This window comes from Oryctolagus cuniculus, chromosome 6, assembly GCF_051225735.1.
Source record: "Oryctolagus cuniculus isolate XC-2025 breed Fujian yellow rabbit chromosome 6, ASM5122573v1, whole genome shotgun sequence".
Taxonomy (NCBI): Eukaryota; Metazoa; Chordata; class Mammalia; order Lagomorpha; family Leporidae; genus Oryctolagus; species Oryctolagus cuniculus.
Genome location: NC_142872.1, coordinates 12921436 through 12936288, shown reverse-complemented (window position 1 = coordinate 12936288; position 14853 = coordinate 12921436). Strand labels below are relative to the sequence as shown.

General features: G+C 40.4%; 1 long non-coding RNA gene across 1 annotated transcript in view; it reads left to right on the top strand.

Annotated features, from left to right (window-relative positions):
- LOC149126018 (uncharacterized) overlaps window positions 1-1186 on the top strand; it is a 29676-nt gene extending 28490 nt beyond the window's left edge. The window contains exon 4 of the long non-coding RNA XR_016235218.1: window positions 315-1186. This is a non-coding gene — a long non-coding RNA (uncharacterized LOC149126018). The remainder of the gene's footprint in view (window positions 1-314) is intronic.
- Window positions 1187-14853: the final 13667 nt, after the last annotated feature.

The following is a 14853-nucleotide window of genomic DNA, read 5'->3' as shown; positions in this document are numbered from 1 at the left end:
TTCTGAGGCCTCTGGCTCCAAGAGAGTCACTTCATCTTTCAGCTCAGAACTGCTCCCTGCAAGGCCAGGGTGCAGATGGATCCTCTGCATAGACTGTGTAATTCAACAAGATAAAAAGTGCAGCAGCTCCTCTCCGCTCCCGCACACTTTACAGGCTTGTGTCAGATTTCTCTTTGACAAATCAGAGGTCTGGTCTCAGTCCAACTCCTTAAATGAGGAAGGTTATCATCATTATGATCTGTTTAAAAGAAGTATTGATCAAGGGTAATTCAATGTGTTCCCTACTTTCTGTTTCTGCTTTGTCTATTTAAAAGACTGAAGTCAAGGGACAGGCATTTCTGCAGTGGTGATGTTATTTGGCACACCTGCAACCCACCTCCGAGGGCAAGGTTTCAGTCCCAGCAGTGCTTCTGACACCAGATTTCTGCTAATGCACACCCTGGGAAGCTGCCGTTGATGACGCAAGTACTTGGCTTTCCTATCACTCATGTGGTCGACCTGGCTTTGGCCTGACCCACCTCTGGCTATTACAAGCATTTGGGGAGGGAACCAAAGGATAGGAGAGCTCTTTCTCTGTATCTGTCATTCAAATCAAACAAAAACAAATACGTAGAAAAAACGACAAAAGCCCCACAAATCTAGGCCAATGAAACATCAGTATTCAGCACACATTGAGTTACCTCTTTGCCCACCAAACTGTTTTTATGTTTTATTGTCTCCCTCCATATCTTACTTCTATTGATTCCATGTTTTCAATCCTCTGAAATATTGATTTCAGACTCCTTCCTTTAGTGTAAAATAGCCTACATAGATAATTCTATAATGGCTGTGGCTGCGGTTAATAGTCTCTTCCATGACTTGTTCTCCTCATGTGGTGTTTTTGGAGAATAATTGATTCTTTTTCTTACAACTAGGGCAGCTTGAAATATATTCAGCCACCCAGAACATAGATATAGTTTAGCTCCCTGCACAGATAGGTTGTCTGCCTTAATAACTTTGGATACTTTAAAGAGTGTAAGTGAAACTGTTGGTGCAACTTGTGTGGTGGCGCCTGTCCTCTTTCCCGCTGACAGCAATGCTGATTCACTGGCAGGAACTTCAGCACCGCTTCAGAGCATACAGATGAAAGCTCGGATGCACTCTGAAGTCAGCGTTTCGGAAGAGCTTACATCCCTAATTATGCCATTAAAATGTTGTACCAACTGTGGACTTGGCTTGGATTATAAAATAAAAAACAAAAATAAAGCAAAAATTCTTGTGTTTAATTACCTTTTTTTGCAACATTTGGAAAACCTAATTTCCTCTAACATATGAAAACAGTATTTTAAAAAAATGATTTACTCTATTTATTTGAAAGGCAGAGTGATGGGGGAGGGGAACAGTGAAGAACATAAAGAAAAAGAGAGAGATTGTCCATCTGCTGATTCACTTCCCAAATGGCTGCAAATATTTTAAAAACTTTTTGTTGATTTGCCTGTACCCCTTGTCACTTTCCTTCCTATGCAGTTATATGTCCATTCTAAGTAAGTTGGTATGGTTTGGTGGAGGTAATATTATAAGGCATCAAATTTATATGATATGCAACTAAAGAGAATATCCATCTCCTTTCCCCCTCCCACTTAATCCTTTCCCTGGGACCCGTTGGTTCTCATACCTTCCCTAGCCGAAAAGACAGAACTCACTCAGAGCAGAACATAATCTCAACTGTTGCAGGCATTTGGGAAATGAAACAGCGGATGGAAAATTTTCTCTCTCTCTCTCTCTCTCTAAATTGTCTTGTTTTGAAATGTGATTAATAGTGCCTCTAAGGTTAGAGAGAAACATCTCAACTAGGTGTTTCTCCCTGAATCTACCATATAATAGAACATGGCCTTAATATCTTTATAGTAGTCATAAATTTCTTTTTTCCTGTTGTTATCTTCCATTTAATGCTTTTACTTCTGTGTTGTACAGCTGGAGAGTATTTCAAATTGTGTTTCTGAAGAAAAGTTTTTTAGAGTATGATTGGCATTTAAAAAGCTGTACTTATCAAACTTACAGCACTTGATGGTTTTGAGATAGGTGACCTATGAAATCTTCACCATTACCTAGCCATACGCATATCCATCACTCAAAAGTTTCCTCCCAGGGGCCGGTGCTGTGGCTTAGTAGGCTAAAACTCCAGCTGCGGTGCTGGTATCCTATGTGGGTGCTAATTTGTGTCCTGGCTGCTCCTCTTCCAATCCAGCTCTCTGCTAATAGCCTGGGAAAGCAGTGGAGGATGTGCAGGAACTTGGGCAACCAAGTGGGAATGTGGGAAACCCTGAAGTAGCTCCTGGGTCCTGGCTTCGGATTGGCCCAGCTCCGGCCATTGCATCCACTTGGGGAGTGAACCAGTGAACCAGACCTTTCTCTGTGACTCTGTAACTCTGCCTCTCAAATAAATAAATAAAATATTTTAAAAAGTTTCTTCCCACCTCCTTATTTATATTGTTGTTGTTTTGTGGTACAAACACTATAAACAGAAGGTCTATACCCTCATGGTGTTCTTAAGTATGTGAGAGACTGTCAGCTACAGGCACTGTGATGTGCCATACAGCTCTAGGACTCACTCATCCTGTGTAACAAATGCATTGTCCTCTGACTGATAACTTCCCACTTACACCTTTCCCCCAGGCCCTGGAAACCATCACTGCACTCTTTACTTCATGATTAAGACTATTTTAGATTCATTATGCAAATCCATCATGTAGTATTATCCTGTGTCTGGCTTACCTCATGGTTTACAGGTACATCTGTGTAGTTGTCTTCCTTTTTAAGGATGTTAGCATTTCCTGACATACACACCACATTGTCTTTATTTGCTCATCCAACGATAGATGTTTGATTGTTTCCATATCTTGGCTAATGTGAGTAATGCTCCACTGAATTTGCGAGGGTAGATATCTTTTCAAGATCTGATTTCAATTCCTTTGGATTTATACTCAGTATTGGGATTGTTGGATAATATGGTAATTCTATTTTTAATTTTTTAAGGAAGCTGCATACTTTTTTGTTGGTGGTCTAATCATTTTGTATTCCCACCAACAGTGTACAATGCTTCCCTTTTCTTAACATCCTGATGAAGAATGTTTTTTCAAAAAATATATGTAATGTGCACCTTACTAGGTATGAGATGATATCTCATCATGGTTTCAATTTGCTTTCTTCTAGTTGTTAATGACATTGAACACCTTTAAAAATACTATTTGTGTCTTCTTTGAATAAATGTCTATTCAAATCTTTTATCTCTTTGTTTTCATTTGAGTTATTTGTCCTTTAATTATTGAATTTTAGGAGTCCTTTATATATTTTTTGGAAATGGATTAGAATTAAAGTAAGACCTGAATTCATAAAATTAGTAGAAGGAAGCCGAGTGGAAACATTCCTTGACATGAGCCTTGTCTGTAATTTCTTGTATATCACATTAAAGACAAAGCTAATTAAAGCAAAAATATGCAAATGGGAGTACATTAAACTAAAAATTTTCAGCACAGCAAAGGAAACAATCAACAGGATTAAGTTAACCCATGGAAGTGATGAAATATTTGAAAACCATACTTTTTTTTTCTACTTTGTTTGTAACAGTTTAAGGTTTGGTATTAATTCTTCTTTCAATGTTTGGTAGAATTCTCCTGTGCAGCAATTAGTTCTGGGCTTTTCTTTGTTGAAAAGTTTTGGGTTAAAGATTCAATCTCATTTGTTTTCTGTCTGTTCGGGCTTTCTTTTTATTCTTCATTCTATCTTGGTCCATTATGTATTTCTGAGAATTTAACTCTTTCTCCCATGTTGTCTGATTTAATGACATGTTCATAGTAATCTGCTGTGATCTTTTGTTATTTCTGTGGTATCAATTGTAATATCTCCTCTTTTCAATTTATGATTTTATTTATTTTTTCCTTTTTTTATTAGTCTAGCTAAGAGTGTGTCGATTTTATTTATCTTTTTAAAAAACCAGCCGCTGATTTGTTGATTTTTTCCCCAATTTTCTGTTTCATTTATATCTGTTCTATCTTTATTTCCTTTCTTCTTTGTTATCAACTTTTTGAGTTTAAAAATTATTTTATGGTTATGTTTTTCACTTTAACTTCTCTTTAAATTATCTTTAAGCACTAAAGATAATTTCAAATCCTATGATGTCATTTTGTTTGTCCTTTAATCCTTGTGCTTCTTGTGATTTGCATGCTAAATCAGATTCTGGTTTTTTAGAATAAAAATGCTGCCTTGGTACTGTGTGCTCTTGTGAGTAATTATTGCTTAGATCCATCTTAGTGGTTTGAAAATGATGATTTAAAAATATTTACTTACTGATTTTTATTTAAAAGACATGAAGACAAATAGAGACAGGCTGATAGACATGGAGAGAAAGATCTTCCATCTGCTGGTTTTCTCCCCACATACCTACAATAGCCAGGGCTGGGCCAGACCGAAGCCAAGAGCCTAGGTACTCAATCCATTTAGCCCATGTGAGTGGTAGAGATCCGACTACCTGGGCTATCACCCGCTGCCTCTGAAGGTGCACATTAGCATTAGCAGGAAGCTATAATTGGAAGTGGAGCCAGGACCCAGACCCAGGTACTCTGACACAGACGAGGGAATCCCAGGAGGCATCTTAATTGCAACATCTATCGTCCAAATCTCATCTTTTTTTTTTTTTTTTTTTTTTTTTTTACATTTAGGAGTTGTCTTCCTTTTGTAAAGAGGACTGTTCACTTTTAAACTACTTGGTTTCCTTTGGCTACAGTTGATAGTATAGGTGTGTTGAATACTTGACAACCTTTATCAATTTAAAAAATAACTTGACTTCCTAGCATGCTCCAAAATTAACTACCATGATTTCTTTTTTTAAAAAAATGAACACTTTAGCTCTACCTCTCTCTGTAACTCTGTCTTTGAAATAAATAAAATGAATTTTTTAAAAAAAAATGGATACCTGTTTTGGAAAACAATTACTAGTATCCAGAAATTAAATACTTTGATACTAATTTGGAAACAGAAGAAACTGTAAGAGTATCAGTCCCTTTCAGTTGACTAAGAACAAAAGTAATCTATATCATGTGTATCTCTGTCCCACCAGATTAGAGGAGCGAATCAGTGGATGAAAGATCTCTCTCTTTCTCTCTTTTTCTCCCGCTCCCTGTTGTTCCACCTTGCATACTAATAAGTAAACAAATCATTTTTAAAAAGAGGCCTCATTACTACTTTCCTTTTTCTCCTTTCCTAGATTTAGTTCTGACAAATTGAAAACTTACTGCTCCTTGATGGTTTCATCTTTTCTAGGAGGAAAACAAGGGGATAGGAACCAGAATTCTAGGGAGAAAAGCATGCAGACAGAGAGCTGCAGGACTTCTTTTTTTATTGAATAAATGTGAATTTACAAAGTGCAACTTCTGCATTGTTGTGGCTTTTCCCCCGACCTCCCTCCCACAGCACTCCCATCTCCCATTCCCTCTCCCATTCCGCTCTTCATCAGGTTTTTTCAATTAACTTTATTTTTTATTTTTTATTTTTTTTTGCTTTCAAACTTTTATTTAATGAATATAAATTTCCAAAGTACACCTTATGGGTTACAATGGCTTCCCCCCCATAACATCCCTCCCACCCGCAACCCTCCCCTTTCCCACTCCCTCTCCCCTTCCATTCACATCAAGATTCATTTTCGATTCTCTTTATATACAGAAGATCAGTTTAGCCTACATTAAGTAAAGATTTCAACAGTTTGCTCCCACACAGAAACATAAAGTGAAAAATACTGTTTGAGTACTAGCTATAGCATTAAATCTCAATGTACAGCACACTAAGGACAAAGATCCTACATGAGGAGTAAGTGCACAGTGACTCCTGTTGTTGACTTAACAAATTGACACTCTTGTTTATGGCCTCAGTAATCACCCTAGGCTCTTGTCATGAGCTGCCAAGGCTATGGAAGCCCCCTGAGTTACAGAAGATCAACTTAGTATATATTAAGCAAAGATTTCAACAGACTAGTAGTTTTATCGTTAACTCTCATTGTAAAACACATTAAGGACAGAGATCCTATGTGGGGAGCATGTGCACAGTGACTCCCTTTGTTGATTTAACAATTGACACTCTTATTTATGACGTCAGTAATCACCCGAAGCTCTTGTCATGAGCTCTCAAGGCTATGGAAGGCCCTGGAGTTCACCAACTCTGAACTTGTTTAGTCAAGGCCATATCACAGGGGAGGTTCCTTCCTCCCTTCAGAGAAAGGTTCCTCCTTCTTTGATGGCCTGTTCTTTCTGCTGGGGTCTTGTTCACCGAGATCTTTCATTCAGGTTGTTTTTGCCACAGTGTCTTGGCTTTCCATGCCAGTGAGACTCTCATGGGCCTTTTAGCCAGATCTGAATGCCCCAAGGGTTGATTCTGAGGCCGAGTGCTGTTTAGGGCCTTTGTCATGCTATGAGTCTGCTTGTGGCTGCAGGACTTCTGTTGACCCACTTCTAGGTGGGAATCACACAGCCATCAAGGTGATGCCGAGTTTTTCGTGGAGCCTACAGTTAGTCTGTGATTTGATCAGATTTACTGCTTTCTCAGTAAAGGAACATCCAAAGAGGGAGAACTAGCTGCTTTAACATCCAACACAAGTAAAACAAACAGGAATCCCAGGGAAACGTGTTCAAGAGATGACTGCTGATTTAGAACTTGGAGGAGGAGGGAGAAATGTCTGATTTCCATAGGCTCGAGGATGAAAGGAAGAGTATGATCAACGATACACACAAGGGCCCAAGATAATTGCTCTGAAAGTGCTGGGGAGTCCAAGAGGCGTTTTCACTGTGCTGTCTACACAAGGCTGCAAAAAAGGACTTCGAAAGAAGAAATTCTGACATGCTGAAATGTTCCCTCTCTAACTGATTCTTGGGCTGACTTTGTTTTTCAGATTTTGAAGAGGTGGTTGATCATGTTTGATTATGTGCTGCTTTAGCAGATGAATTATACTTTTATCGGAATAGAAATCGTGTTTCATTGGAGCTGCTACAATTTCTGCTGTTTCAAGACACAAGAGGCTGTTAATTCTACTAGTGCCTAAATTAGGCAATCATAAATAATAACTTCTTATCAGGAATCCTAGATGGAAGGATAACAGTTGTTATGTTACCAACTACTTGCTGTATTTTTAAGTTAGTTTATTTATTTTAGAGATAAACACCATTAATTTACATTATAATCTAAGGCTTAATGCTCCACTAAGGAGTTCAACAAACAAAAATAAAAAGGCTGTAGTTGGGTAGGAATATAGGCAAAGGCTAAAAATAATAATCAAATGAAATGTCAATTTCACTTATATATAGTAAAGTTTAATATATCGCAGATCATTAAAACTATAGTAGTATATCAATTTGTTTGACAAAGATTTAAGACAGTGCAGGGCTACAGTTGGACTAGACATGAAAGAGCTTGCTAGAATCTCTGAAAAGTGCCCCAGTCTTATTATCTTGCTTGTAGCTGAAAAAGAACTATATCTTACCCAGCATATATCCAGTCATTAATATCAAAAACACTAATAATGAAGTAAACCAAAACAAAAATTAAAAAAAAAATAACCCTGCAAATTCTTTAGAGACCAAAGCGGGTAAGAGGGTACTTCAAAAGGCTTCTGGAAATGAAATTAAAAGACAGCTTGTTGTGGTGCAAAAAGCTTGAAATTTGTGCATAGTGTTTTGTCATATTAAGCACTTTCCACGGGCTTTTTGAAGACCCTCTCACAGTAGCAAAGCCAAAGCAGTAAGTAGAAATCATGGAGATGTTTTATAAGACATTTTGCTTTATGTGAGTGTGGGGAGCAACTGGGAGCAACTCAGACTAGACTAAGTTACTGGAATTAAGACTTATTCTATGCATCTGCTCTCCCACAATATGGCGCTGAGAGGGAGAAACAGCTTCTACACAGCTGCCTCCAGTTCAACCAATAAACTGTAGGACCTACTCCTGATTGGAGGAGAGCAGCGTACTCGGCGTGTGGGTAGCAGAGTTGGGATTGGCGGAAGAGGACTATAAAGGAGGAGAGAGACAACATGCATCAGGAACATCTATCTGAAGGAACACCTGTGCAGCCCCCGAGAGAGCCGGCCGGCGGTGTGCTGCTCCCCCGCGGAAGTGGGGAAAGTGGCTAGGGGGAACCGCCCTTCCACGGAGGTGGAAGGGACGGTAGCCAACCCTGGAAGAACCAGCAGCAAACCCGGGGAGGGCCGAGCAGACAAAAGAACAGCGCAGGGTCCTGTGTCGTTCCTCCACGAAGAGGGGGAGTGACATAATGGTGCCGTGACTCGGATAGGAAACCTAGGAGGGAAGAAGCGGGAAGAAGCAGGAAAATACCAGAGAGAGAGACGAGCAAAGAGCCTAGGGAAAAGCCGGACGGAAAAGGTGCCGGAAGAAGCTATCGAAAGCCTAGGCGTAGACTCGGATACGGACTGTGGGAAAGAAGTTAGGATTTAAAGTGAAAGCAAGAAGAAACTTAGACTCAGATACGGACTGTGGGGAGAAGCCAGGAGAAGTGAGAGGGGAATATTGTTGGAAGAAAAGTTAGGAAACATACCGGGTAGAGAAAAATGTTAGGGAAATTGAAGCCGCGGGGGCAGGCCGAGGTGGAGACGTAAGCTACCTTGGGATTCGTTGAGTCAGCCCAGGGAACAAAAGGCGAAAATCTGGACCCAGAGGCAGAGACGTGGGACGCCAGGTTGGAATCCGTCAGATTAGCCCGGGGAGCAAAAGACGGGAAGCCAAACCGGGGGGCGCAGACGTGAGCCAGGTTGAATTCGCCAGGTTAGCCCGGGGAACTTAGATTGAATACTGGTGGCAGAAACGTAAGCTACGCTGTGTGATTCGCAGAAGCTGCCGTGTGCAGAGAGAGCTTGCGGAGCACTAACGGGGAGAGCGCACGGGGCGCTAATAGAATGCGGGGCTGGCGCGAAGGCCGTGGTGCGGGCGCGAAGGGCGTGGAGACCGCAAAGGGCGTGGAGACCGCGGAGCACGCGAAGCCGAGCTGCGCAGAGCCTTGAGCCCGCCGCAGGGCGGGCGCCGGGAAGCCGCGCAGATGAGAGAAGCGCTGGCTGAAGTGGCGCAAAGCCGGGAAGCCGCCGCGGGGCGGCGAGGCGCCGAGAAGCAGCCTCGGGGCGGGCGCCGGGAAGCCGCGGAGATAAGAGAAACAGAAGTTTAGAAGTAAAATGAGAGAAATAGGAATGCTGGTAGATAGAAGTAAAATAGGAGAAATAGGAATGCCCGGAGATAGAGAAATAGAGAAAAATAAGGCCTCCCCACAACATGGCAATGAGAGAGCTTGGATTCGGTCTGCCTGATTAGTAAGACGATAAGCACCTGCTGGTGGCTAGCAGCTTACCCGCTGCAGGTCACCGAAGACAGGCACGTTATCAACACCAATAAGTCTCCCCACAATACGGCAATGAGAAGGCTTGGATTCGGTTTGCCTGATTGCTAGGGCTTGTAAGCACCTGCAGGCAGTTCTAGCAGAGCAGAGCATGCGCTGCAGGGCACCGAACACAGGCACGTATCAGCGCCCAAAAACCTCCTCACAACATGGCGAAGAGAGGACCCGGATTCGGTTTGCCTGATTGGTAGGGCTTGTAAGCACCTGTGGGCAACTCTAGCAAGCAGAGCAGAGTGTGTGCCACGGGGCACCGAAGACAGGCGTGTATCAACGCCAAAAAATAAAAAGAAAGGGGGATCTGTGGGGAGCAACTCGGACTAGACTAAGTTACTGGAATTAAGACTTATTCTATGCATGTGCTCTCCCACAATATGGCGCTAAGAGGGAGAAACAGCTTCTACACAGCTGCCTCTAGTTCAACCAATAAACTGTAGGACCTACTCCTGATTGGAGGAGAGCAGCGTGCTCGGCGTGTGGGTAGCAGAGTTGGGATTGGCGGAAGAGGACTATAAAGGAGGAGAGAGACAGCATGCACCAGGAACATCTATCTGAAGGAACACCTGTGCAGCCCCCGAGAGAGCCAGCCGGTGGTGTGCCGCTCCCCCGCGGAAGTGGGGAAAGTGGCTAGGGGGAACCGCCCTTCCACGGAGGTGGAAGGGACGGTAGCCAACCCGGGAAGAACCAGCAGCAAACCCGGGGAGGGCCGAGCAGACAAAAGAACAGCGCAGGGTCCTGTGTCGTTCCTCCACGAAGAGGGGGAGTGACAGTGAGAACACTGTGTCTTTAGAGCAGATACTCTGTTAAATCTACACACTGACAAGTGATTGAAGAAATGTCAGCTGTGATAATAAGTTCTAATAAGTGGTAATCTTCTAGCATTAATGATTTTATATACACACAGCCTAGAATAGAATTCTGTATCTAAACAAGTGAAATGGATTCAGGAACTCAGCAGAATGTGGAATCTCTAATGTGTAGTAATTTCATGCCCCAAACAAAGAAACTGCAAGCTAGAATTTTAGATTTTAGCTCATAATTAAGATTTTCTCAAGATATTTTCCTTAACAAAGTAAAAGAAATGTCACTTCTTTTAAAAAAATGTGATTTTTTGGGTTTGTTTTCAGGAAGTGAGGATTACATTTCCACATGGTTGTATTTAACACACACACACACACACACACAAACCCTCATAGAACTCATCTTTAGTAACAAGTGATCTTACCTAGGTCCGCAAATCAGAGCTTTATTGCTCTCAGACTATTGAAATATGATATTCAACAAAAAATGCATTTTTAAATGAAGAGTTTCCTATGACCATGAATATTTAGTGCCTTTACTAGGTTTTAGTGCATTCTTTAAAAAACTTTTCTTTATACAAGGGGAACAAATTTCCTGTATTTCATATATACGGTTTTAAGAGCATAGTGATACTTCCCACCCTCCCTCCCACTCCCTCCTCACCCTTCATCTCTCATTTTTTTTAAGTTTTATAATGACATACTTTTAATTTACTTCATAATCACAAGCTGAACCCTGAGCTAAATAAAGAATTCAACAAGTAGGAAGTAGAGAAACTCTGTTCTTCCAGAGTATAGACAAGGGCTATATACAGTATTCAAATCTCAAAATGTAAATTTCTCTCATATAGATTACTCTTTTTTTTGTACTCCATATATTAGTTACCACGAATTGTGGAAAATGTATGATATTTGTCCTTTTGGGCCTGGCTTTAGTGCATTCTTAATTGACTCTGTGTTGAGATTTTAAAAAAGGCACGCTTGTGGAATAAAGGAGCCATGTGAGTCCTGTTTGTTTGCTTTGTAGCTTTCTTATGGAAGAGTTTTGTTTTGTTTTTCCCTCCATGGCCCTTGCACTGCTGAGCCTGTAATTAGACTAACTCCTCTTTTTGTTTATTTGTTTCTCTTATTTTGTTATCTGCAACACTTTATGTTCTTCCTCCCCAACAGCACCCAGCCTTGAAACTTGGGCCACTAGACTTTGTTACTTCTGTCCTTGTCATTCGGGTCAACCACCCTCATTTCTTAAGTACTTAAGTATTCCTCACTATTACTTTATCCAGTACAACAAATACACAATCAGATGGTTTCTGTAATCATGGAGATTCCAGTAAACAATCTTCCATTCCCTGCCATGGCTGCTTGGCTCCTTCCCTTTCCTCCACTGACCTCATGTTTCCTTCTCTCCCAACCAGCCACTCTCAGACACGTTGCTTTCATTTCTTCACCATCACGGAAAGGTGGAAAAAATTCAGTCAAGCACAGGCATGTCTGCAATGTGGATTCTGCCATTCATGTTTCATTATGTTTGCTTTACAATATTATCCATCTATGCGTCTTCTTCCTGAATGTCCCTCTGTCCGTTGTTGACCCATCTTACTTTAGGAGCATTTCAAATGAAACTGCAGATGTCATTAAGCTTCTTCCTTAATATTTCAGGATGAATGTCATTAATTAGAGTTTAATATTTATTTACAATATTTACAGTGGTAATTTTCTCTGATATAATTATTTGTATAATTTTCTATTAAAGTTACAACATGTGTATTTGTACAGTTACAAGTATAATATATATATATATATATACAGTGTCATTCTTTCTGTAGCACACATGTATATACACATACTTAATTAGATGCATGCCCTATTTTGCCACTGTTCTATGACCCACTTGAGGTCACACATAATGATTTGCTAATTTATGCTTTCGAAGGCTAGTCTGGGAGCATTTAGAAGGTGGCAAATAAATGTTAATTGAATGAATAAGAGATCTTCTCACAGTAGCAGTAATCTGATAATACAGTTATTCCCACTGAGTCACTGAAATGAAATTAGATTTCTTCCACTCATCAGGCAGGGGATAACGCCAGGCTCTCTGGACGCTTATTCTGAGCTTACAGATAATACAGACTTTTTCTGAAACACTTCTTTCCTTACATTTCATTACATCCTAAAGAAGTGAGAAAAATTGAAATTTACTACAAAAGGCATAATGCTTAACTGCTTCTTCAGAATAATGTGCCTATAGCTATAATCACATTTATTTTCAACTAGGGTTAGATAGAGCTTAATATTTTTACTATTTTAATGTGTGCCAAGAATATTCATGGTTGCGGTGTCTTAGTACAGAAAAGCTTCCAGATTGTGTTGTATTTTAGAGCTTTAACAAAGTTATTTTGTATATGACAGAAAGATACAACCAAGGAATAAAATGTTCACATCAAATCTTGCTGAGTTAAAGGAATCAGATGTTTAATAAACTGGATGCAAGTGACACGGGTTTTACATGTCTGTGGTGATTTTCCATGGCTGTCTGGAGAGTACGTAATACTGATGACATTGTTGTTAATAAGAAAGTTGGGACCGTATAATGTACTACCCTTCTGACTGTGTAACTGCACGCTTTATCCCTCTCGCTAAGAGCATCAGGCAGCCTGCTTGCTGAGACACATGTGAGTGCTCTGATGGGACACCAGCCCGCAAGCCACACAAGGAGCACGTGGTGTGAATGTGAAGTTGTACTGTACCAGAATGTCCCTCACAACACAAACGTGATCATAAAACCATCTGTTTCATAATCAGCTGGCAAAGTACATCTGGTGTGGCTACACTGGCTCACCAAATGGTTCCTAAATGTGTTTGAAAAACATCGAGTTCTAGTTGAGAGTGAAATGCCCTGAGGGTTTCCTTTAGTGCCTTTACTGAGTCCATCCTTGTGTTTCTTAATTAAGCTCCCTCATTAAGCATGCAACCGTTCCCATTAAAAACATATGTTGATCAAATGAGTGACTCAAGGACTCAGGTGAACAGTGGCTTTCAATTTAGTTTGTAAGTTGACTCTAATTTTATCTCCACTGAATTATTTCTTCTATTAAAAGAAAACACAACATCACTAGGGCCCTTATTTCAGTTGTAATTTCAGACACAATGTGACTGTTTAGTCAGAGAAAACGGTGAAGCATAAAGTGGTGGATAAACATGCAGCACTCAGTGGGTTCTCGCAGACATAAACAGTCTGTACGTAAACCTTTACTACCCCTGCCATCAGAGAATTTGTAGTGTCTTTAATAAGATACTGTTTCTGGCTATTCAGAAATTTTCTGTCAAGCAAAAGAAAGTTCTTGTTTGGACTAACTGAAAAAAATACAAGGAAAATTTATTCACATTGGGATATTTTTTAAAAAAAGATTTATTTATTTGTTTGAAAGGCAGGGTTACAGAGAGACAGAGGCAGAGAGAGGGGGAGAGAGATAATCCATCTGCTGGTTCACTCCCCAAATGGCTGCAATGGCTGGAGCTGGGCCAGTCCAAAGCCAGGTGCCAGGAGCTTTCTCTGGGTCGCGCATGCAGGTGCACAGGTACAAGGACTGGGGCCATCTAGTACTGTTCTCCCAGGCCACAGCAGACAGCAGGATCGGAGGTGGAGCAGCTGGGTCTCGAACTGGCATCCATTAGGGATGCTGGCATTGCAGGCACCGGCTTCGCCTGCTATACCACAGCTCCGGCCATATTGGGTATTTTAATTAATTTGTGGACTATGGGTCTTACAACCTTCATCCTGCGAGATATGGCACATTTGCTTCCTTAGGATTTACATTTGTGTGTATCAGCAGTCCAGTCTTTTTCCTTCTGCTGCCCTGGGGAGGTAAAAAGGATTGTTTCCACTGGACTATTGCAGCATCGTTAAGCACGATGCTTAAAACACATTTGTCGTGTTACCCTGTGTTGGTGACAGCATATGCAGAGGGACAGTGTTCTTGGTAGATACGCTATTATTTAATATTCTGAAACATTTTAGGAGAATTTAATGATATATATTTATCTTTAAAATGTCATTGTTTCAGAAATTTCATTTTTGCAAATATGTATGCATAGTTTTATATAATCAGGTTTTAAGATTGAACTCTAATCTTGTTCATAAATTCTGAAGAATTAGAAACAAAAGAACTACTTCTCAGTAAGGGATAAGATACAAAATTATGTACTATTTACATTCAACATCTTGTTAAAATAAACTCGGCGTTATTAAATGCTTACACATGCCTAAGCACAAATGAAACATTCAGAAACATAAAACACAACGAATAATCTGTCTGTATGCTTTAAACATCTCATCTGTTTTCTTAGTTTGGGCTTACATTGTGGGAGAACTTTATTTTTCTACATTGTCCCATCATGCTCAAATAGTTTACAGCAAGAACACATGACTCCTGCAAACTGACAGATATTTTACACAAATGAACAATTTCAGTGGTCAATATGTGAAATGATATCAATTCCTTTATCCTGTTATCCCTGCATACCATGATTGCTAACCTTTGCATTTCATATGACTTTATTTTTATAATCAACAATAACATTTAGAAAATCTTGAATGGAAAAAGGAAGTTAAAGTGTTATTTCGGCCGGCGCCGC